A 24,197-nucleotide genomic window follows, 5' to 3' on the forward strand; every position below is an offset into this window, starting at 1 on the left:
GTGCCAACATGCACTGGTGATACACAATCCTTTGTACCGAAGATAGACACAAACTGTTGGAGACACTCAGCGGGACAGGCAATATCTCTGGAGATAAATAGTGGGTGATGTTTCGAGACGGTAAAAGGTCTGAAGGAGGATCTCGACCCGAAACGTCACCCATTCCTTCTCTCCAGAGATGCTGCCTGTCCCGCTGAGTTACTCCAGCTTTTTGTGTCTATCTTCGGTTTAGACCAACAACAGCAGTTCCTTCCGACACTGCAACTCAGCAGGACAGGCAGCATCTATGGAGAGAAGGAATGGGTGATGTTTCGGTTCGAGACCAATTCTTCAGACTAGTCGGAGAACTGGGACGGGGGAGAGGAAAATCAAGGGCTACTTGAAATTAGAGAAGTAAATATTTATACTTGTCGCGGGGTGACGCCTATTTGGTCGTGAGTAGTCGCCCAAAGAGTTGCATCTTTTTCCAGTCGCCGCTGGATTTTCAACATGTTGAAAATTTTCGGCAACCTGCTGCGACTATGACGGGTGGTGGCAAGTGGCCGAAAAAATCATGGGACAGGCCCTTGACCCTACCCTGCCCTGTCCCGTAAAAAGCATTATTCAGAATAGCGGCACATACTCCCACTGAGGAAGATAATAACACAGTAAAATTCAATAAAGAAACAATTAATTGTACACTTATTCAAAATCAAATTACAATTTATTAGTATAATTAAAGTAGCAAAATAGATGAACTTGATCCAATGATGCCAGCTGTTCGCAGTCTGATAGTCATTTCACAACATTCTAAGATACCACATTTGGTAACTAGCTGAGATTAGTTCCTTATTATTCATAGTCACAGAATCACAGAGTGGAACATTGTGGAAACAGGCCCTTTGGCCCAACTAGTCCACATCAGCCAACATGTCCCAGCTACACAAGTCCCATCTGCCTGCACTGTGATGGAAGGCAAAGTCGTATCTCTCCCCTGCACTCCCCATTCTCCTCCTGATGCCAAAGTCAAAGCCCCCCGGCTAGCGATGGTAAATATGTCCCGCGGTCATTAAAGCTGCGCCGGGCGATGCAAGGCCACGCTCCAGGGACCTTACTGGGGCAGACTGAGACTGAGACTGAGACTGACTCCCCTCCTCCCCCCCCCCCCCCCCCCCCCCAATCATTACACACCCCCCAAGCCTTCCCACTCATCGCTGTAACTTCATGTTTCATGTGTTTTATGACTGTTGGCAGATCAATTTCCCTCCTGGGATGAATAAAGTTCTATCGTATAGTAAGTAAGTAAGTTTTATTTATATAGCACGTTTTAAATCAACTCGCGCTGAAACCAAAGTGCTTTGCATAAAATAAATAATTAAGTTTCGGTTCATCCATAGAAAAAAATAAAAAATAAATAAAAATAACACAACACATTATAGAGTTCAACACAAGCGTCCCCCCCCCCCCCCCCCCCCCCCCCCCCCACAACAGAATCACAATGTCCCACTGTGGGGAAAGGCATCTGAAAGTTTAGTCCTCATCCTCCGTGACCACCCGAGGTCAGGCCCTATTTGTGGCCTCCGCAGCCAGTCCGATGTTTTCAGGCCCTCTTGCCGGGAAGCTGGAACTCCGGCGTCGGGTGAACACTCCTCAGCGGCTTGTAAATATCTGGAGCGGCCGCTTCCTCCCCGGAGACTGCGGAATCCGAAGTCCTCGGGCCGCGCTGGTTGGAGCTCCAACCCCGGCGATCTCCATCCCAGGCTCCCCGGTGTTCCAAATCCAACGCGGGACGCTCGCAGCCACAGCTCCTCGGATGTTAGAGTCTGCGGCCACAGCACCCTCCGGTAAGGCATCGCCCGCTCCATAATGGTATCCCAACGCTGCGCATCATACCTCTAAACCAGTGGCTCCCAACCTTTTTTTGGCCATGCCCCACCTAATCACCTCTAAAATCCTGATGCCCCCCCCCCATGTGGTGATATATAATTCTTATCATTTAAAAAGTGAACTCCGTTTCAGCTGAAGAAGCTTAAAACGCCAATACCTTGGTTTAAACAAGTGCGACGTGCATGAAGAGCGATGGCGCGGTGATTATGTAATAACTACACAATAAAGACCTTTTTTACCCAAAAAAAATTATTTTACTCAAAATAACATCTGAAACATAAACTACATATGTTTGTTTACCTGATGGAAAATCCAAAAAAATTAAAATCGAAAAATTGGACCCAGACCTCCTCAGTCCCGCTCAATTGCCCCCCTTAAAAATCAAATTGCCCCCCTGTGGGGCGTACGCCTCACGTTGGGAACCACTGCTCTAAACCAAACTAAACTACTGGCCTAAGCTTAGCCCTCCTACCCAGTGGACTGCAGCAGTTAGGATCATCAGTTCAGAGAGAGACACCAAATGCCAAGCTTATCTATGATGTTCACACCCAGTGTAAGAGAGAGACAAGGGCTGTAGGTTACCCGTGGAGTGTAGGCATCACCTACTCAGTATGGTATTGGTTTCAGATTTCTTTACTAAAGATTTTCCTTACAACACAAAAAAATGCATCGACAATAACATTGAACAGCTTTTGTCCCATCAGCCGTTACATGCGTGGTGGCACTGACAGGATAAAATGCCATTCATTAGCTGCGTAGAGTCTATTGCTCGCAGAAACAAGCTCATTATAATCCAATTTATTTTTGAAGCCTTCGCCCTCAAAGGTTATATTCCCATCTCAATATTCCTGCTCTCCGCACAATGCCAGCAGAATTGCAAATCCAGAATCACTCCAGTCTCGGAAGGGGATGCATCCCTGTCCGCGCCCTTCATCTGGTGAAGGTTCCTGTTTTGAATTCATGAACTCATTTGTTTCCACTGCGGTGTTATTAACGGAGCGCTCGGCTTTCCACCGGTCAAATTAAGGTTGCGAAGGGCTGTTGCGAATCGTGCAGGTTTTCACGGGCAACCCTCTGCTACGAGGCCAGATTAATCACCTTCTGAAAGGATTACAAACCAATTTAAAACCGAGCATCATCTTCTGACGTTGAATATTCTTTCTGATAGACTGCAAACAGGGCACTGAGGAATTGAGTCACTCGGGCATGACAGATTTGCAAACAGAATAGAGACCGGTTGAATTTTTTGTCATGGACTGCTGTGAAGGGGGGGGGGGGGGAGGACAATGGGGGCCCCGGAGTAGGGGAAGAGTGGGGAGTACGGTGGTGGTGCAGCGGTAGAGTATTTACCCTCCTCCCATCCGGGAGGCGCTACAGGTCGCTCCGTTGCCAGACCAGCAGGTCCAGGAACAGCTTCTTCCCTGTGGCTGTTCCATTACTTAACTCTGCACCTTGGTGATTGCCAGCCACCCCCCCGGGCACTCCCTCCCCCAGAAAAATTGCACTACTACTACTGTATGTACGTATATATATGTATTATTCATTATTCAATGTTCGCTCTTCTGGGTGAGATGCTAACTGCATTTTGTTGCCTCTGTACTGTGCATTGCACAATGACAATAAAGATGTAATCTGAATCTGAATCTTACAGCGCTTCCAGCGCCGGAGACCCGGGTTTGATCCCGACCACGGGCGCTGTCTGTACGGAGTTTGTACCTTCTCCCCGTGACCTGCTTGGGTTTTACTCCGAGATCTTCTGTTTCCTCCCACACGGACATGTATGTAGGTTAATTGGCTTGGTGTAACTGTAAATTGACCCTGGTGTGTGTAGGGTAGGGTTAATGAGCGGGGATTGCTGCTCTGCGCGGACTTGCTGGGCCGAAGGGCCTGTTTCCGCGCTGTATCTCTAAACTAAAACATAACTAAACAAAGGAGAAGCCGGCTCAGAGTACTTTGTAACTTTGTCACTTTGTCAGCCCCCTTTATGTAGCGGCTATCTGCATACCTCGTGTGACAAGAAAGTATTCAAGAAGGAATTTTGTTTCATTATAAAAGGGGATAGGCAGATATTTTAGAAACATAGAAACATAGAAATTAGGTGCAGGAGTAGGCCATTCGGCCCTTCGAGCCTGCACCGCCATTCAATATGATCATGGCTGATCATCCAACTCAGTATCCCGTACCTGCCTTCTCTCCATACCCTCTGATCCCCTTGGCCACAAGGGCCACATCTAACTCCCTCTTAAATATAGCCAATGAACTGGCCTCAACTACCTTCTGTGGCAGAGAGTTCCAGAGATTCACCACTCTCTGTGTGAAAAAAGTTCTCCTCATCTCGGTTTTAAAGGATTTCCCCCTTATCCTTAAGCTGTGACCCCTTGTCCTGGACTTCCCCAACATCGGGAACAATCTTCTTGCATCTAGCCTGTCCAACCCCTTAAGAATGTTGTAAGTTTCTATAAGATCCCCTCGCAATCTCCTAAATTCTAGAGAGTATAAACCAAGGCTCAACTACCTCAACTACCTCAACTCACACAAGATGTATGGAACAAGCTGCCAGGGGAGGTAGGTTAAGGCAGGGACTATCCCATTATTTAAGCAGTTAGACAGGTACATGGATAGGACAAGTTTAGAGGGATATGGACCAAAAGCAGGAAGGTGGAACTGGTGTAGCTGGGACATGTTGGCCGGTGTGGGCATGTTGGGCCGAAGGGCCTGTTTCCACACCGTATCACTGTATCACCTTTCTTGTTCCATACACCCACCAGTGTGTGTGAAAAAGTTACCCCTCAGAATCCTATTAAATCTTCTCAGAGGTCCCATGGTACGGCAACAAATGCTGCCTCGCCAACAACTGATTAAAAACAGGCTGGTTGAGAACATTTAGTGAGAACATTCCTAGGCGCATTGAGAAGATGCATGCCTGATGAAAATCCATAAATTATGGGGGACATTAATGAAAGAAGTAAGGTTTTCATTTGATATAATAACCGAGCCAAACATCACCTGTTTAACTGCCAGCGTGTGTGAATGACTTTAGAGTGAGATTGTTAATTGAATTGGAGTGTGATGGATGATGTTTAGATGGCAACAAAATGGAAAGTAAACTCACTGTATTACTGGCCTCCCAGTGAGACCCTTGTGTTGAGAATGGTCCAAGTCTGATGTAGTTCCCGATTTCAGTCAATGTTAGATACTACAGTGTAGTTCAGACACTGTGATGTATCCCGATAAAATGTTTACCACGGCGCATCTGTAGAAGTTGGTGAGTGTTGTCGGAGACATGCTGAACTTTGTGAGCCTTCTAAGGAAGCAGAGGCCTTGGTGTGCTTTCTTGGCCATGGCTTCCATATGGCTAGTCCAGGACAAGTTGCTGAGCTTCTACCAGTCTGAAGAACAGTTTTCTTCACTCCACAGATGCTGCTGCACCCACTGAGTTTCTCCAGCATTTTTGTCTACCTTCGATTTTCCAGCACCTACAGTTCCTTCTTAAACAAGTTGCTGAGGATATTTACTCTTAGGTGGAAGCTTTCAAACAGCTTTGCTTCGGCACCGTCAATGTATACCTGGATCTCTTAACTTCTGCCAGAAGGGAGCAGAGGGAAGAAGGAATGACCGGGGTGGGACAAGTCTTTGAGTAGGTTTAGGGGAAGGGGCTTTTGCTGAATGCGGTGGTGCGTGCATTCAAGCTTCTGTATCTCATTTCCTTCCAAGGCTCACTTCACCTTTCCCCTTCTTCTACTGTGGTATGTCTTTTAGACCTGTAGCTCCGTTGAGGCGAGCCAGGCCACTGGATAGACTTGGTTTATACTCTCTAGAATTTAGAAGATTGAGAGGGGATCTTATAGAAACTTACAAAATTCTTAAGGGGTTGGACAGGCTAGATGCAGGAAGATTGTTCCCGATGTTAGGGAAGTCCAGGACAAGGGGTCACAGCTTAAAGATAAAGGGGAAATCCTTTAAAACCAAGATGAGAAGAACTTTTTTCACACAGAGAGTGGTGAATCTCTGGAACTCTCTGCCACAGAGGGTAGTTGAGGCCAGTTCATTGGCTATATTTAAGAGGGAGTTAGATGTGGCCCTTGTGGCTAAGGGGATCAGGGGGTATGGAGAGAAGTCAGGTACGGGATACTGAGTTGGATGATCAGCCATGATCATATTGAATGGCGGTGCAGGCTCGAAGGACCGAATGACCTACTCCTGCACCTAATTTCTAGTGTTTTCTATGTCATTGTCCAGTTCACCATTCAGTGGCCGGTGGCACCTTTCCCCTGAATATCCTGAAGACATTTTACTCCAGTAAAGATGCTCTCTAAATGCAATTTGCTCCCGTTCTCTGTTTGAACGGTTCTACAAGGAAACGTTTTGGGGTTTTTGCGGATTTGGGGTCAAAATCATTCTCCATTCTGCCCGAGTTCACTTGCTTATCCAATCTCTGTGCCTGGCTCGCTTGGCAGAAAGATTATCACCGTTCTGCAAATGTCACTTGCAAAAAAATCCTTCAAGGAAATGGGGGAAAAAAAACAAGCTTTTATAATCAGAATCGGAGCTATTATTATTGTCCTGGTGACTGAACATTCCTGATACTGAGTGCCAGCATACAGTCTCAGCAAGTCTTAATTATAACTCTCTGTCTCTGCAAAGCGCAGGGAAGGTGCACAGCTGTGATAAGAGGGCCAGTAGCATATACCGACGCTCGCATACAAAATTAGCTCGCTTAATTGGATTGCTGGACTCCCCTTACTATACTGAGAAGATTATTGTTGATCAAAACATTTTTTTTTTAAATTTCCAGAGCTGACGCCTGGAACTGCTGATCAAAAATTACCAGCAAAATACTATGCAGTGAACAGTCTTCATTGAATGCTTAGTACTGGCACCAATTTAGCTGATAACCGTTGCGGAAGCACAATGAAGGATTCCCACTGTTTTAATACTCTGAAGTAATCCTCAGCAGTGGCGGACTGGCCAGGGTGTCAGCTTGCCCGATGGCAAGTTGCCCTGTGGGCCTCTGATGAAGTGGGCCCCCTATATCAAGTGGGCCTCTGATGAAGTGGGCCCCTATATCAAGTGGGCCTCTGATGAAGTGGGCCCCTGATGAAGTGGGCCTCTGATGAAGTGGGCCCCTGATGAAGTGGGCCTCTGATGAAGTGGGCCCCTGATGAAGTGGGCCTCTGATGAAGTGGGCCTCTGATGAAGTGGGCCTCTGATGAAGTGGGCCCCTGATCAAGTGGGCCCCTGATGAAGTGGGCCCCTGATGAAGTGGGCCCTCGATATCAAGTGGGCCCTCGATATCAAGTGGGCCCTCTATATCAAGTGGGCCTCTGATGAAGTGGGCCCCTGATGAAGTGGGCCCCTGATGAAGTGGGCCCTCTGATGAAGTGGGCCCTCGATATCAAGTGGGCCTCTGATGAAGTGGGCCCAAGATATCAAGTGGGCCTCTGATGAAGTGGGCCCTCGATATCAAGTGGGCCCCTGATGAAGTGGGCCTCTGATGAAGTGGGCCTCTGATGAAGTGGGCCTCTGATGAAGTGGGCCCTCTGATCAAGTGGGCCCTCGATATCAAGTGGGCCCTCGATATCAAGTGGGCCTCTGATGAAGTGGGCCTCTGATGAAGTGGGCCCCCTATATCAAGTGGGCCCCTGATGAAGTGGGCCCCTGATGAAGTGGGCCTCTGATGAAGTGGGCCCCTGATGAAGTGGGCCCCTGATGAAGGGCCTGGGCCCCTGATGAAGTGGGCCCCTGATGGTGGGCCCCTGATGAAGTGGGCCTCTGATGAAGTGGGCCTCTGATGAAGTGGGCATCTGATGAAGTGGGCCTCTGATGAAGTGGGCCTCTGATGAAGTGGGCCTCTGATGAAGTGGGCCTCTGATGAAGTGGGCCTCTGATGAAGTGGGCCCCTGATGAAGTGTGCCCCCTTTGTCTCCTGGCAACCAATATTTTTAGACCCAGCCCACCACTGATCCTCGGCTGTTCACACTGACAGTCTGAAGACACTTTATGGTTGATGAGAGTGTGGGCATAGACAGGGGCGGACTGGGTCTATAAATATTGGTTGCCAGGAGACAAAGAGGCCCACTTCATCAGGGGCCCATTTGATATAGGGGGCCTACTTCATCAGGGGCCCACTTGTCATCGGGCAAGCTGACACCTTGGCCAGTCCGCCACTGGACATAGACAATGCCCACTGGAATGCCACCTGGCACTGCCAGAGTGAAAGACATGACCCAGTGCACACACTGGGAACCTGCCCATGCTCCAAATTGGGAGTTGGGAGGGTCATGTTGCAGTTACACAAGGCGTTGGTGAGACCGCATTTAGAGTATTGTGTGCAGTCCCTAGCACCATGTTATGGGAAAGATGTTATCAAGCTGGAATGGGTACTGAGATTTATGAGGCTGTTGCCAGGATTCGAGGGCGTGAGCTATAGGGAGAGGTTGAGTCGGCTGGGTCTCTATTCCTTGGAGCGCAGGAGGATTAGGGGTGATCTTATAGAGGTGTATAAGATCATGAGATGAATAGATCGGGTAGACGCACAGAGTCTCCTGCCCAGAGTTGGGGAATCGAGGACCAGAGGACAGAGGTTGAAGGTGAAGGGCAATAGATTAAATATCTTTGAATCTGAAGAAGGATCTCGACCCAAAACGTCACCTATTCCTTCGCTCCATCGATGCTGCCTCACCCGCTGAGTTTCTCCAGCATTTTAGGAATCTGAAGGGGTAACTTTTTCACACAGAGGCTGGTGGGTGTATGGAACAAGCTGCCAGAAGAGATGGTTGAGGCCAGGACTATACCAATGTTTAAGAAACAGTTAGACAGGTACATGGATAGGACAGGTTTGGAGGGATATGGGGCAAACGGGGGCAGGTGGGACTAGTATAGCTGGGACATGTTGGGCCGAAGGTCCTGTTTCCACATTGTATCACTAAATCTCAGCTATTCACTGAGTATTGCTTTTATGCTTTTCCGTTAAAATATGCTTTTCCGTTTAAAAAAACGTTAAAACATGTTGCTTTTAAAAATGTATACTTCCACAATGGATGAGAGAAATACACTCAAGGCATCACGATAGTCCGAGTAGGACTCCAGCTCCAACGATGGTAGGCTGCAGAGCGTTCGGAGAATGTGATCCGAAAACTAATCTTCAAATCCAGTGTTAAAACGCATTTGTACTCCCTGGCTTTTGACCATGCTTTGCTTCTGTTTGTGGTGTTTTTGATGTTTCTTTATTTTACATGTCTTTTCCTACTATTTCTTTTGATTGTTATTTTTGGTGTGTATTAACTTTTTTGTCAATGATTAGTGATGTACAGCACTTTGTTGCAGCTATGTTTGTTTTTAAAGTGCTCTATAAATAAAATTATTATTATTATTATTATTATCTCCGGCAAGGTAAGAACCTGTAAAAAAGTTTCCCCCGATCCCATCCCCCATCCCCCCACATAAAACAAACCGGAGAACATTAAAACAAACTTTTAACAAACACTAAAAATTTTAAAAAGATGAAAAAGCGTACAGACTGCCGGCGGGGCTGCCATCGTACGGGGCCTCTGGTGGTATGACGGCAACTGAATCATCCTACCACAACCAGCGAGCAGTGCTGATCTACTATCTGGAGAAACTCAGCGGGTGCAGCAGCATCTATGGAGCGAAGGAAATAGGCAACGTTTCGGGCCGAAACCCGGAAGGGTTTCGGGCCGAAACGTTGCCTATTTCCTTCGCTCCATAGATGCTGCTGCACCCGCTGAGTTTCTCCAGCTTTTTTGTGTCACCTTCGATTCTCCAGCATCTGCAGTTCCCTCTTAAACACTGATCTACTATCTACCTCTTTGGTGACCCTCAGACAATCCTTGAGTGGACTTTTCTGGCTTCATTCACCTTGCACTAAACTTTATTCCCTTATCATGTATCTGTACACCGTAAATGGAATCGATTCACACTGTAAATGTAATCATGTGTTGTCTTTGCGCGCAACAAAAGCTTTTCACTGCACCTTTTGGTACACATGACAATAAACTACACTGAACTGAACTCGTTAACACCCTATAATAGCACCAGCCTCATCCAATGTCACTTAAGAGGAATCCTTTTCCCCGAGTACCAGATGCAAATGATGACTTCATTTGCAAAGTTACGACAATTTAACTACCAGTTAATATATGTACCGCTGAGCAGTGGGGAAGATATAGACTCTTTAGCTTGAGCAAGCACCAATGTAATTATATGAGTGGTTGAACAAACCTTGCAGAAGGTTGTTAAGGAAAGATTTATCCAGCTGATTGTTGAAGAAATGCCTAGAGGGGGCACGTTTAAAATCTTCATCCTACGCCTCTGTCAACCAAGGATTAAATAACACTCCTTCAGAAAGGTTGGCATGGTCACTGTGGGCCGAATGGCCTTTGCCTGTACTGTAATATGATGGTGCGTTCACCCAGCATTTTGTTTTATGCTTCCTTCCGAAATTCATTCCATTGAAGTCAAAAGGATGGATGATGAAGGTAGTTCTCATTGTGGATTAACGGTTCTCTGCAGATCTAGTTTTACTGATAACGTTTTAGTTTCCTTTTAGTTTAGAGATACAGCGTAGAAACAGGCCCTTCGGCCCACCGAGTCCACGCCGACCAGCGATCACCCCGCACACTAACACTATCCTACAAAAAATATATATTTTTAATTACAAAAAATAATAATAATAATAATATTTGTAGCTAGATAAATGTACAATATTTCAACCCTTTGGCCCATACTCTTATAACATCTGCACTAATATTCAATATCTAATTACTGGCAAAAAATTAAAAAAGTAACCCAGCGGGACAGGCAGCATCTCTGGAGAGAAGGAGATATTCTTCAATATCAAATATACTATCAAACGACATTTTCCCCATCTTTATCAAGGGTGCATTCCACCTCCCGCAATGCCCAGCGGCCCTGGAACAGTGGACTGTGTGTTGTCCCTTTCTAGCACCTCCCGGATTTTGACATAACCCCGGAAAAGTGTCAGGCAGCCGGCTCGGGGCAAGCAGAACGCTACAGGTGAAGGGTAGCCAGCCAGACCACGTGGTGCTCAGGCTGAGAATAATAGACCTCTCCTGCACTGTCTCTATTCCCTGATGTCTTGTTTGCTTTCCTGAACTGATCCGCACCAAAATGAAGCTGACAGCAGCCTCCGGACGAGACTGTCTGCTCCCTCTCCATGCTGTGCCCTGTAAACTAACATCATTAACTTTGTGTAAGAAGGAACTGCAGATGCTGGTTTAAACCGAAGATAGACACATAAAGCTGGAGTAACTCAGCGGGAACTCTGGAGAGAAGGAATGGGTGACGTTTCGGGTTGAGACCATTGTCAGACCAGACTAGTTGTTTGAAAGTATATTTGATATTGAAGAATATTTCCTTCTCTCCAGAGATGCTGCCTGTCCCGCTGAGTCACTCCAGCATTTTGTGTCTATCTTCGATTTAAACCAGCATCTGCAGTTCTTTCCTGCACATTTGATCTCTCATTACAGACCTCGGGACTATCTTTGATCGGACTTTGTCTTGCACTAGACGTTCCCTTTAGCCTGTAGGAAGGAACTGCAGATGCTGTTTTTTCACCGTTAACCACTGATTCAGAGCTGCTGCCTCACAGACCCCCCGGTTCGACCCGACCTCGAGTGCTGTCTGTACGGAGTTTGCACGTTCTGCCTGTGATCACATGCCACGTCCCACAGATGTTTGTGTTTGTAGGTTTAATTGGCCCTCTCTAATTGACCGGGGCCCCTAGTGTGTAGGGAGTGGATGAGATGAGAAAGTGGGATAAGATAGAACTAGTGTGATCGGGTGATCAATGGCCAGCATGGACCCAATGGGCCAAAAGGCCTGTTTACATGCTATATCTCTAACAGAGAAGCAACACAATAGAAAGGAAACAATTACATTAAAAAAAATCAATCTACCACATTGGGGAATCAACATTACACTTGATAACACAAACTGAGAGCAAATCATTAAAAGCTCATGAAGATGTTAGATACGATTTAATTTGGTTTAGTTTAGTTTCGACATACAGCGCGGAAATTGGCCCTTCAACCCAGCGAGTCCGCACCGACCAGCGATCCCCGGGGGCTCATGTTGTCGATCTCCCCGTGGTGAGCCCTGTCAGTTGACCTCAGTCGGGCGAACGACAATTAACTGAGACAGCAGCAGCACGGCAGCTCGGCGCCAACCCGGAGCGTGCGCCCTTTTTAGGGCGGGCACCGACGGGTGTCAAACCCGGATAGCATCACCCTGCTACCTCAAACGCAAGAAGAAGCGATCCCGCACACACTAACACTATCCTACACAACACACAAGGGACAATTTACACATACACCAAGCCAATTAACCTACAAACCTGTACTGTACGTCTTTGGCGTGTGGGAGGAAACCGAAGATCTCGGAGAAAACCCACGCAGGTCACGGGGGGAACGTGCAAACTCCGTGCAGACAGCACCCGACGTCGGGATGGATCTGGGATTTCTGGTGCTGTAAGGCAGCAACTCTACCGCTGTGCCACCGTGCCACCGTGCCACCTATGTGGCGGAAAAGCTCGAGGCTGAGGGGGAGAAAGCTGACACGGGGGCCTGAGCATTTTAATGAGAATTTAAGAACTGCCGATGCAGAGATGCCTCACCCAGTCAAGGCAACTTGACAACAAGGCAACTATATTTGCTTGTTCAAGAAGGAACTGCAGATGCTGGAAGATCGAAGGTACACAAAATTGCTGGAGAAACTCAGCGGGTGCAGCAGCATCTATGGAGCAAAGGAATTTTGCTTGCTCCCTTTCCCAGTTCTGAGGAAGGGTTTAGTTTAGAGATACAGCGCAGAAACACTACCTTTGCTCACCGAGCCTGCACCGCCCAGCGATCCCAGTACATTAACACTATCCTACACACGCTGGGGACAATTTGCACATACACCAAGCCAATTAACCTACAAACCTGTACGTCTTTGGAGTGTGGGAGGAAAACGAAAATCTTGAGGAAAATCCATGCAGATCGCTGGGAGAACGTACAAATACCATACAGACAGCACCCCCAGTCAGAATCGAACTGGTGACTCTGGCACTTTAAGGCAGTAGTTCTACCACTGTGCCACCGTGCCTCCCAACAGTCTTCGACCTGAAGTGTAAGCTCCGTTTCTCTCTACAGATGCTGCCTGACCTGCTGTGTGACCGCATCATATTCTGTTTCTCTGTTCAGTTTTTACTGCAAGTGCAGTTTTTATATTCTCATTAAAATGAAGCATTTGTCCAGTGCCTCAGGGCTCAGAACTCCTTCCCAGCAACTTTGCTCCCCCTTGACCAGAATACGCAACAAAGGAGTCTTGGCCGAATACAGTTGTACAATCATCGTTACACATCACGGAAACAGGCCCTTTGGCCCAACGAGTCAATGCCAACCAAGATGCCACATCTACACTAGTTCCCCACGTTTGGCACATATCCATCGAAATCTTTCCTATCCAAGCACCTGTCCAAATGTTGTTATAGTACCTGCCTCAACTACCTCCTTTGGTAGCTTATTCCATCGAAAGGTTAGTATGGGAATGGTGAGGGGAGTTAAAATGTTTAGCAACTGGGAGATCAGAGGCAGACTGAGTGAAGGTGTTTAGCAAAACGATCGCCTAATCTGCGCTTGGTCTCGCCGATATATGCCGTCTAAGATGCCCCATCTAAGCTAGTCCCACCTGGCCATGTTTGGCTCATACCTTTCCTATCCATGTACCTGTCCGAATGTTTAAATACTGTTAAAATACCTGCCTCCTCTGGTAGCTTATTCTGTATACTCATCACCTCTTGTGTGGAAAAAAGTTGCCCATTGGGTTCCTATTAAATTATTCCCCTCTCATATTAAACCTATGTCCTCTGGACAAAACTCTGATTATTAATAACCCATTTTCTGTTATTTGCACTTTATCAGTTTATTTACTCATGTGTGTGTATATATTTATATTATGGTATATGGACACACTGATCTGTTTTGTAGTCAATGCCTACTATGTTCTGTTGTGCTGAAGCAAAGCAAGAATTTCATTGTCCTATACAGGGACACATGACAATAAACTGATTCCCCCACTCTGGGTAAAAGACTGCACATTCACCTTGTCCATTCCTCTCAATGCTCGTAGTTGTCCATTCTGAGCCTTCGATAAGTGACTCCCAGCTTCAAAAACCAAATACTAATTTTGTTTGAAGAAGGTCTGAAGAAGGGTTTCTACCCGAAACTTTGCCTATTTCCTTCGCTCCATAGAGCAAAGGAAATAGGCAACGTTTCAGGCCGAAACCTTTCTTCAGACTGAAGGAAATAGGCAACGTTTCAGGCCGAAACCCTTCTTCAGACTGAATGAAATAGGCAACGTTTCAGGCCGAAACCCTTCTTCAGACTGAAGGAAATAGGCAACGTTTCAGGCCGAAACCCTTCCGGGTTTCGGCCAGAAACGTTGCCTATTTCCTTCGCTCCACATAGATGCTGCTGCACCCGCTGAGTTTCTCCAGCAGTTTTGTTTACCTTCGATTTTCCAGCATCTGCAGTTCCTTCTCCAACACTAATTTTGTTTGATCGGGAGCCTTTATATTCGAGCACTAATGAGCTGACTTCTGGCGATCTGCAGAATTTTGGCAGCAACGTGTGGAAATTACATTTGCACTTACCGGGACTATGTCTTCCATTGAGCTGAGCAGATGGAGGATTAAAGGCACCAGCTAAAGTTCCCAGCTTTACACATCTCCTTGCCAGCAATGCATTAAAAAATCCAGCTTTTAGCAGCCAGCTAATTGGAAATTCTCCCCAAGCCTGAGCTGCCGGCTGGGTTTAATCTCGGCAATTTACGGCAAACCTCACAGCGTTTCCCCATGGCGGCAGGAATTTTCACGCCTCTCGTCAGGGTTCATTTCCTCCCCAGTGCAGGCACATGGCCCCTGTTTCCCTGCAAGGAGGCATGCATGGTGGCACAAGTCACTAGGGAAACCAGTTGGAAGTTACAAGGGGCCGTGTGAAAATTTCACTCCGAGTTTGACCTCTAAAATCTCACTCCACTCCAGTTTTAACTCCATTCCGGCCCACTTTGTAGAGATCTGTTTTTACTTTGTCCCCCCCCCCGCGCTCTCCTCCCTCCACCCTAGATTTCAACGCCATATTTGACCTTCCATCACAGCAATGTGATGGATGTTTATGTTAAATGTAATTATTGTTGTGTCTGGGGTCTATTTGTTTGTAATGTATGGCTGCAGAAACGGCATTTCGTTTGGACCTCCAGGGGTCCAAATGACAATTAAATTGACTCTGACTCTGACTCTGATATTTTCTCATCCTAACACTGCCCCTTCTAACTTCACTGCATCCCAGGGCAGGATTCCACCCTCAGTGTGGATATCCTGCAGGCACAGAGAGCTACATAGACAAACGTGATAGAGAGGACAGGATCGATCAAGATATAGAACAGGGGCAGGCCCTTCGGCCCACAAAGTCTGTACTGAACATGATGCCAAATTTAATCCAGCCTCTTCTGCCTGCATGTAATCAGTACCAAACTATTCCCTGCATGAGGCCAAGTTAGTGGATATATTTAAGGCAGAGATAGATAGATTGTTGACGAAAGTGCTGGAGAAACTCAGCGGGTGCGGCAGCATCTATGGAGCGAAGGAAATAGGCAACGTTTCGGGCCGAAACCCGGAAGGGTTTCGGCCTGAAACGTTGCCTATTTCCTTCAGTCTGAAGAAGGGTTTCGGCCCGAAACGTTGCCTATTTCCTTCAGTCTGAAGAAGGGTTTCGGCCTGAAACGTTGCCTATTTCCTTCAGTCTGAAGAAGGGTTTCGGCCCGAAACGTTGCCTATTTCCTTCAGTCTGAAGAAGGGTTTCGGCCCGAAACGTTGCCTATTTCCTTCAGTCTGAAGAAGGGTTTCGGCCCGAAACGTTGCCTATTTCCTTCAGTCTGAAGAAGGGTTTCAGGCCTGAAACGTTGCCTATTTCCTTCAGTCTGAAGAAGGGTTTCGGGCCGAAACGTTGCCTATTTCTGCAGCAGCATCTATGGAGCAAAGGAAATAGGCAACGTTTCGGGCCGAAACCCTTCTTATAGGTAGATTGTTGATTAGTACGGGTGTCAGGGGTTATGGGGAGAAGGCAGGAGGAGAATGGAGTTAGGAGGGAGAGATAGATCAGCCATGATTGAATGGTGGAGTAGACTTGATGGGCCGAATGGCCTAATCTACTCCTATCACATGATCTGATGATATCCATGTGCATATCCAATGCCAGGATTGTACCTGCCTCCACCAACACACCTGGCAACATGTTCCAGGCACCCACCAAAATTGGCACTCCACCCCTTAATTCCTGACAACCATACTAATCCTTAATCCATTTATCTCTGCCTTAAAAACATCCACTGACTTGTCCTCCACAGCCTTCAGCGGCAAAGAATTCCACAGATTCACCCCCTCTGACTGAAGACATTTCTCCTCATCTCCTTCCTTTAATACTGAGGCGATGGAAGGATATAGATGAAGACACAGTGGATCACTGTTACATGACAGCAGTTCCTCACGCTAGTGCTTCAAGTACATACATCACATTGCTCTGTAAACAGTTGTATCTGCACGCTCTCCCAGTTTTAATTGCCTCCCGGGAGACGCATCGGATCAGTTTGGATATTTTGTAATGGAAGCGGTGGATATGCAGATTGCTCTTTGTTGAGCGGTGCTGATGCTGGCTGCCATTGAAGCGGTGCAGGGATGGGAGGGGGTGTCACTCACGATAGCGGCTGCCTGGGCAATGAACTGGCCTGGCTTCCAAACCGTCAGCACGCAGGCAGGTCAAAGACTTACATTCCATAACCACAGTCAATATCCAACTGGATCCGGTAGGCGGCGCGGCTCTGGCCAGCAGCGGCCTCTGCAGCCTGTCCGCGTTTTTATTATTTTTGTCTGTGTTTTTATGTAGTGTTTGTTATTTTATGTTGGGGTGTGTGTGTGGGGGGGTGGGAGGGGGGGGGAAACTTTTTGAATCTCTCCCTGCACTGAGACCCGACCTTTTCTCGTCGGGTCTCAGTCGTCGTTGAGGCCGCAACGAGGAGCGGCCTCCAACAGGAAGAGACCGGGGACTCAGGTGCCGACTCACCGTTGCCGTCGCGGAGCTGGCCGGGTCCGGAGCGGTGGAGGAGCGCTGCTGCTGCTGGTGCTGCTGCTGCTGCTGCTGCTGGTGCTGTTGCTGCTGCTGCTGCTGGTGCTGTTGCTGCTGCTGCTGCTGCCGGAGAGTCGGAGGCTGCTGCTGCAGGTCTGTGGACGACGGCGCCGAGCCTGCGGCTCCCTGGGGGGAGACCGCTTTTCGGGGCTTCTGCGGCGGCGACTTCTCCCGCCCGAGTTGCGGGGTCGAAGAGCTCCTGGAGCGGGGCCTAGCACCGCTGCCCCGCGCGGCTGGAATGGCCGCGGGACTCTGCGAGTGCACACCGGGGGCTCCAACACCAAGACCCGGTGTGCGACCTCGCACCACCCGGCGTGGCTTCAATGGCCGCGGGACAATCGCCATCGCCAGCCGGGGGCTATGACTTTGACTCTGACATCGGGGGGGGGAGAGTGCAGTGGAGAGATAAGTTTATTTGGCCTTCCATCACAGCAATGTGATGGATGTTTATGTTAAATGTAATTATGTTGTGTCTGGGGTCTATTTGTGTGTATTGTATGGCTGCAGAAACGGCATTTCGTTTGGACCTCCAGGGGTCCAAATGACAAATAAATTGACTCTTGGCTGAACCAAACATTAGCAGGCAGCAACATGTGAAATCAAAGCAGGATTAAGCATTTTATTTTTCTTGTGCCAAATAATGATTTATTTAAAACCAAAATCGTGGTGACTTACATTACAAAATCACCAAACTATTCAGACATTAAATTCCAAACAACTATGTTACAAATAACACCACCCTTCTCACACCACCCGGGTGTAAGGGGGACCAGCATCCGGCTCGGGCAAAGCCCTCTTCCCCCTGGTGCTGTGACTATTGTATTGTATTGTATTGTATATCTTTATTGTCATTTCCTGAGTATTCACATACCCAGAGGAAACAAAAAAAACGTTGCTCAACCAGTGTCCATTCAGTGTGCATTAAAAATAAATAGAAATAAAAATACATATATCATGAACAAATTTAACACTCTACTAAACATTCAACAGGCGTTCCGATCGGCAGCGGCACGACAGTGGCTCTGCTGCAGTGTGTCCAGGTTGGTGGTTGGTGCGCGATACTTTGGCAGGGGGCAAAGTCCGTTTAGCAGTCTTATAGCCTGCGGGAAGAAGCTGAGGAGCATCCTGCTGGTTTTGCAGCTAATGCTCCTGTACCTCTTCCCAGATGGCAGGATGGAGAATATGTGATGCGATGGGTGGTTGGGGTCTTTGATGATGGAGATGGACTAGCAGATGGCCAGGCATAGGAGCAACCCAACCAGGACATCTTCAGCCCTGTCCTCTCCCTAGATCCCGTCACCAGTCCTTCAGTCGCTGACAGCAGAGCTAGTCCTCCCCCTATGGACCCCAGGTGGAGTGGCCTCTGGACCCTGGCTACAAGGGATGCTTCTTCTTCTTGCGTATGGCGTACACAGCCTAAAGTTGCAGGACAACTTGTCCTATTTGATCTTATTTGATTGTGCATGCTGGGTTGAATGCATTCGTCGACACAGGGTGGACCATGTGAAGGTTGCAATCTCCCGCCCCACAAGGGACGCTTAACTGGTCCTTAGGTTTAAGCCACTTGGCTCCTTATCCCTGCTCCCATTTGAGGAAGGATTGGTGATCCTCGTCCTCAGCACCAGTTCCTTTCATTCTTATCTGTTGCGATTCCCTTGGTATCAGAACCCAGCAGATTAAATATATTGATGTTGGTTTATGATTGTCGCGCCTGCAGTTTGTAAAGTTAAAGCTTTATTTACACGCTATGCAGTCAGATGGTACCATGCATGAGTGCAATCAAGCCACACACATGCATCAGGTCGTGCAAAGAGAAAAATACCAGAAGGCAGAATATAGAATTATAGCATTACAGGGAAAGTGCAGGTAAAAAAATGCAATGGGGTAGGTTGGAAGATTGGGATTATACCTTAACATAGGGGATGATCGTTCAGAGATCTGTTTATAGCTGCTCCTGAGTCTAGTGGTACTTGCTTTCCATGTGTTGAGGTTTAACACGCACCCAGTGTTGATGGGATGCACGGTTTTCACTCCTGTTCCCTGTTGAAGTGTCGCTGGTGTTCCCGTTCCTTCTCATCTCCTTTCTAAAGGCAGATCCTTTTATTCTGAGGCTACGTCCTCTGATCCCAGACTCTCCAACTAGTGGAGAGGTCCTCTCCACATCCACTCGGTGGTTGGAGACTTGTGGTTAGTAGGCAGGGGACCAAGCGTGTTGGAACAGCGAGCATTCACATGACTGTGGATTACAAGTCTCAGTGCTTCATCTCTAAGGAACCCCTGGAATTCTTTGTAAATTTTATACACACTTCCTAAACCTGTCTAATGGGCCTCATGAATAAGCAGATCAGAGGACTAGACCAGGCAGATGGGGAGAAGGAAGGCAGTGAGGATGCCGAGCTGAATTGATTATCTTTTAATTAGTGTAATGTTTTTTACACTGAATAAACTCTCGAGATTACAGATAAACCTTTTGTAATTTTGAGATAAAACAGACTCAAAAGGCGATCAGCGGGGAATGTAGAATCTTGCTAATGAAGCCTGCGGTCTTTCTGAGAGTGAAGGGAGGCACAGAGTCAGTGGCATCTCAGTCACAGGAAGATCATTACTTTCTGGCACACGGTACCAGTGCAGAAAGGGGATGACTTGGAGACTGCAAACCCCATGTTGCAATGTGTCTCACACTCGGTGGAGCGACCCTCAATGTGCAAATTCTCGTCCAATGTGGGGGAACAATTGTGAGCCAGTTTGGGCCCCAAATCTGAGGAAGGATGTACTGGCTCTGGAGAGGGTCCAGAGCAGTTTTACGAGAATGATCCCAGGAATAACATATGATGAGCGTTTGACTGTATTGGGCCTTTACTCGCTGGAGTTTAGAAGGATGAATGGGGACCTCATTGTGCCTTGCGGATTCGTGAAAGGCCTGGATAGATAGTCAAGTCAAGTCAAGTTTATTTGTCACATACACATACGAGATGTGCAGTGAAATGAAAGTGGCAATGCTCGCGGACTTTTGTGCAAAAGACAAACAACAAAACAACCAAACAAATTATAAACACAATCATAACACACATATTGGATGTGGAGAGGATGTTTCCACTAATGGGAGAGTCTAGGACCAGAGGTTACAGCCTCAGAATTAAAGGACGTTCCATTAGGAAGGAGATGAGGAGGAATTTCTTCCGTTCAGAGGGTGGTGAATCTGTGGAATTCATTGTCATAGAAGGCTGTGGAGGTCAGGTCAATGGACTACAGGTGCTGTCTGCATAGAGTTTGCATGTTCTCCCTGTGACTGGGTGGGTTTCCTCCCACATCCCATCGGCCCTCTGTAAATTGCCTCCTAATGTGTAGGGAGTGGATGAGAATGTGGAATATTGTAGAACTAATGTGAACAGCTGATCGATGGACATGTGGACACGATGGGTTGAAGGACCTATTTCCGTGCGATATCTTTGAAACAAATCTAAAACTAAATTCCGATTGTTCCCATTCTCTTTGCCCCCCCCCCCTCTAATTCCTACAAATTAGTTTATTTCCGATTGGAAGATCATGTGATAAAAGCAGAATTATAGCCCCTGTCCCACTGTACGAGTTCATTCCAAGACCTCTCCCGAGTTTAAAAAAAAATCAAACTCGTGGTAAGCACGGAGAATGAACGTAACGGGTACGTCGGAGCTCGGGGACGTCTCTTAGCGCTAACGGTAACGGCAGGTACTCGGGAAGACTCGCTAACGGCAGGTAAGCACGGGAAGACTCGCTAACGGCAAGTAAGCTCGGGAAGACTCGTGAAGATTTTTTCAACATGTTGAAAAATGTCCACAAGAGCCCCGAGTACCGACGAGCGGCCATTACCGTAAATCTCCGAGATCGAATCAGGGCAAACTCAGGGAGAACTCTTGGAATGAACTTGTACAGTGGGACAGGGGTTTAAGGCCATTCGGCCCATCATGTCTACTCCGCCGTTCAATCATGGCTGATCCATCGCTCCCTCCTAACCCCATTCTCCTGCCTTCTCCCCATAACCTCTGCCACCTGTACTAATCAATGTACTAATCAGCTCTGACCTTCCTTCCATCGAAGGGATTTATGCAGTCGCTGCCTCAAAAAGGCTGGCAGTATCATCAAAGACCCACACACCATCCTGGCCACACACTCATCTCCCTGCTACCTTCAGGTAGAAGGTACAGGAGCCTGAAGACTGCACCAACCAGGTTCAGGAATAGCTACTTCCCCACAGCCATCAGGCCATTAAACCTGGCTCGGACAAAACTCTGATTATTAATAACCCATTTTCTGTTATTTGCACTTTATCAGTTTATTTATTCGTGTGTGTGTATATTTATATTATGGTATATGGACACACTGATCTGTTTTGTAGTCAATGCCTACTATGTTCTGTGTGCTGAAGCAAAGCAAGAATGTCATTGTCCTATACAGGGACACATGACAATAAACTCACTTGAACTTGAACTTGAACCTATCCATCTCTGCCTTAAACATATCCACTGACTTGGCCTTCCACAACCTGTTGGGGCAAAGAATTCCACAGATTCACCACCTTGGTCGAATTCTCGTTGGAGCATTGATCCAAGGCTCCCATCGCTCAATGGGATCCCAGTAGGAAGTTAGCTTCTGGCCTACAGCAAGCAGACCTTGAGTCTAGTGGAGGCACTTCACATCCACAGTGCTAATATTTGGCCAATTAAAGTTCTTTTTTCCATTTTTTTCCTCCCCAATCTCAAGGCTGCTCAATTATTTATGTAATCAGCATTTTGTTCAAACATGTTCAGCTCCCAGCTCCGAGCTGAAGTCATCTGTGACTCACAGATCTGACGTTAACTCTGTCCATCATTTTTTTTTTTTTTTACAAAAATAATTTTCATCAATTATTTGCAAAAATGATACGTACAGTACAAAGATACAAACGCCATCAGACAAAGTAAAGCAAATATTCTTAAATACTAAATCAAGTGCCATACAACTATATCCCCATCCTTGTCAAGGATGTATTCCACCCCGGAAATCCCCCAGGGCGTCTGTGGACAGCGTATAATCCCTCGCTAACTCCACCCGGGCGCGGACATAACCCCGGTAAAGGGGCGGGCAGCCGGCTCGGGCGAAGCACTCTACCGCCTGGTGCCGTGACTCGTGGATGGCCAGCTTGGCCAGGCCCAGGAGCAACCCAACCAGGACATCCTCGGCCTCAAACCCTCTCCCCTACGCACAGGGTGTCCAAAGATGAGGGTGGTGGGTGTGAAGGTGAGGAGCAGCCCCTTTAGATATTGGAACAGGGGCTGCAACCTCACATGCCCCATGTACACGTGGAACACAGCCTCTTCCATAGAAACATAGAAACATAGAAAATAGGTGCAGGAGTAGAGGCCATTCGGCCCTTCGAGCCAGCACCGCCATTCAATATGATCATGGGTGATCATCCAACTCAGTATCCTGTACCTGCCTTCTCTCCATACCCCCTGATCCCTTTAGCCACAAGGGCCACATCTAACTCCCTCTTAAATATAGCCAATGAACTGTGTGGCCTCAACTACTTTCTGTGGCAGAGAATTCCACAGATTCACCACTCTCTGTGTGAAAAATGTTTTTGTCATCTCGGTCCTAAATGATTTCCCCCTTATCCTTAAACTGTGACCCCTTGTTCTGGACTTCCCCAACATCGGGAACAATCTTCCTGCATCTAGCCTGTCCAACCCTTTAAGCGGCAGGCGGCTGGGGAGTCTGTGAACCAGGTTGCACGGGACTCCTCGATGCAGTAACCTCCGCCCCAGGTCCCCGAACACTGCCCATTGTGGAGAAACTGAGGGTGAGAATAGACAATCATCTCCAGGCTGCGTCAATTGCTGGTTGGTGCCGACTCAGTGTGCTGAAAAAGGGTCTCGACCCGAAACGTCACCCACTCCTTCTCTCCAGGGATGCTGCCTGCCCCGCTGAGTTACTCCAGCATTTCGTGTCTTTCTGCAGTTTAAACCAGCATCTGCAGTTCCATCCTAATCTACAGATCCCTTCAGTTCCAACATCTTTGTGTTCTGGTGATAAAGGGAGGGGATTCCTGGCTCACCGTGCTTGCGTTGTTCACCGGTCCTGAGAGATGGTCTTGTGTCTGAACGACCACTGCAAAACATAGAAACAGAATTAGGCCATTCGGCCATCCGGTGGGCGGCGCGGCTCTGGCCAGCAGCGGCCTCTGCAGTCTGTCCGCGTTTTATTATTTTTCTGTCTGTGTTTTAATGTAGTTTTTGTTATTTTTTGTTGGGGTGTGTGTGTGGGGGGGGGTGGGGGTGGGGTGGGAGGGGGGGGGAAACTTTTTAAATCTCTCTCCCTGCACTGGAGACCCGACCTTTTCTCGTCGGGTTTCCGTTGTCGTTGGGGCCGCAACGAGAAGCGGCCTCCAACAGGAAGAAGCCGGGGACTCTGGTGCTACAACTCACCGTCACCGTCGCGGGGCTGGCCGAGTCCGGAGCGGGTGGAGCGGTGGAGGAGCGCTGCTGCTGCTGCTGCTGCTGCGGCCCGACCGGAGAGTCGGAGGCTCCAACGACAGGTCTGTGGACGGCGGCACCGGGAGCCCGCGGGTCCCTGGACGGAGACCGCTTTTCAGGGCTCTCGCAACGGCGACTTCCCCTGCCCGAGTTGCGGGGTTGAAGAGCTCCTGGAGCGGGGCCTTACAGCACCACCCCGCGCGGCTTGGAATGGCCGCCGGACAATCGCCATCGCCAGCCGGGGGCTTTGACTTTGACTCTGACATCGGGGAGGGGGGGGGAGTGCAGTGGAGAAATAAGTTTATTTGGCCTTCCATCACAGCGATGTGATGGATGTTTATGTAAATTATGTTGTGTCTTGGGTCTATGTGTTTGTAATGTATGGCTGCAGAAACGGCATTTCGTTTGGACCTCAAGGGGTCCAAATGACAATAAATGTATCTTATCTTATCTTATCTATCAAGTCCAGACTGCCATTCAATTGTTGCTGATCTATTTCCCCCTCTCAACCCCTGCCTTCTCCCCTAAGACGCATAAGAAACTGCTATTTGGTTGTTGTAAGACATCTTTACTGAAGGGGTTATTTCCCTCCTTGCTTAGGAGAACCCATCAGAAGCAGAGGAAGGCTAATGAATGCAGC

The sequence above is a fragment of the Leucoraja erinacea genome, chromosome 35, assembly GCF_028641065.1.
Source record: "Leucoraja erinacea ecotype New England chromosome 35, Leri_hhj_1, whole genome shotgun sequence".
NCBI classification, from domain to species: domain Eukaryota; kingdom Metazoa; phylum Chordata; class Chondrichthyes; order Rajiformes; family Rajidae; genus Leucoraja; species Leucoraja erinaceus.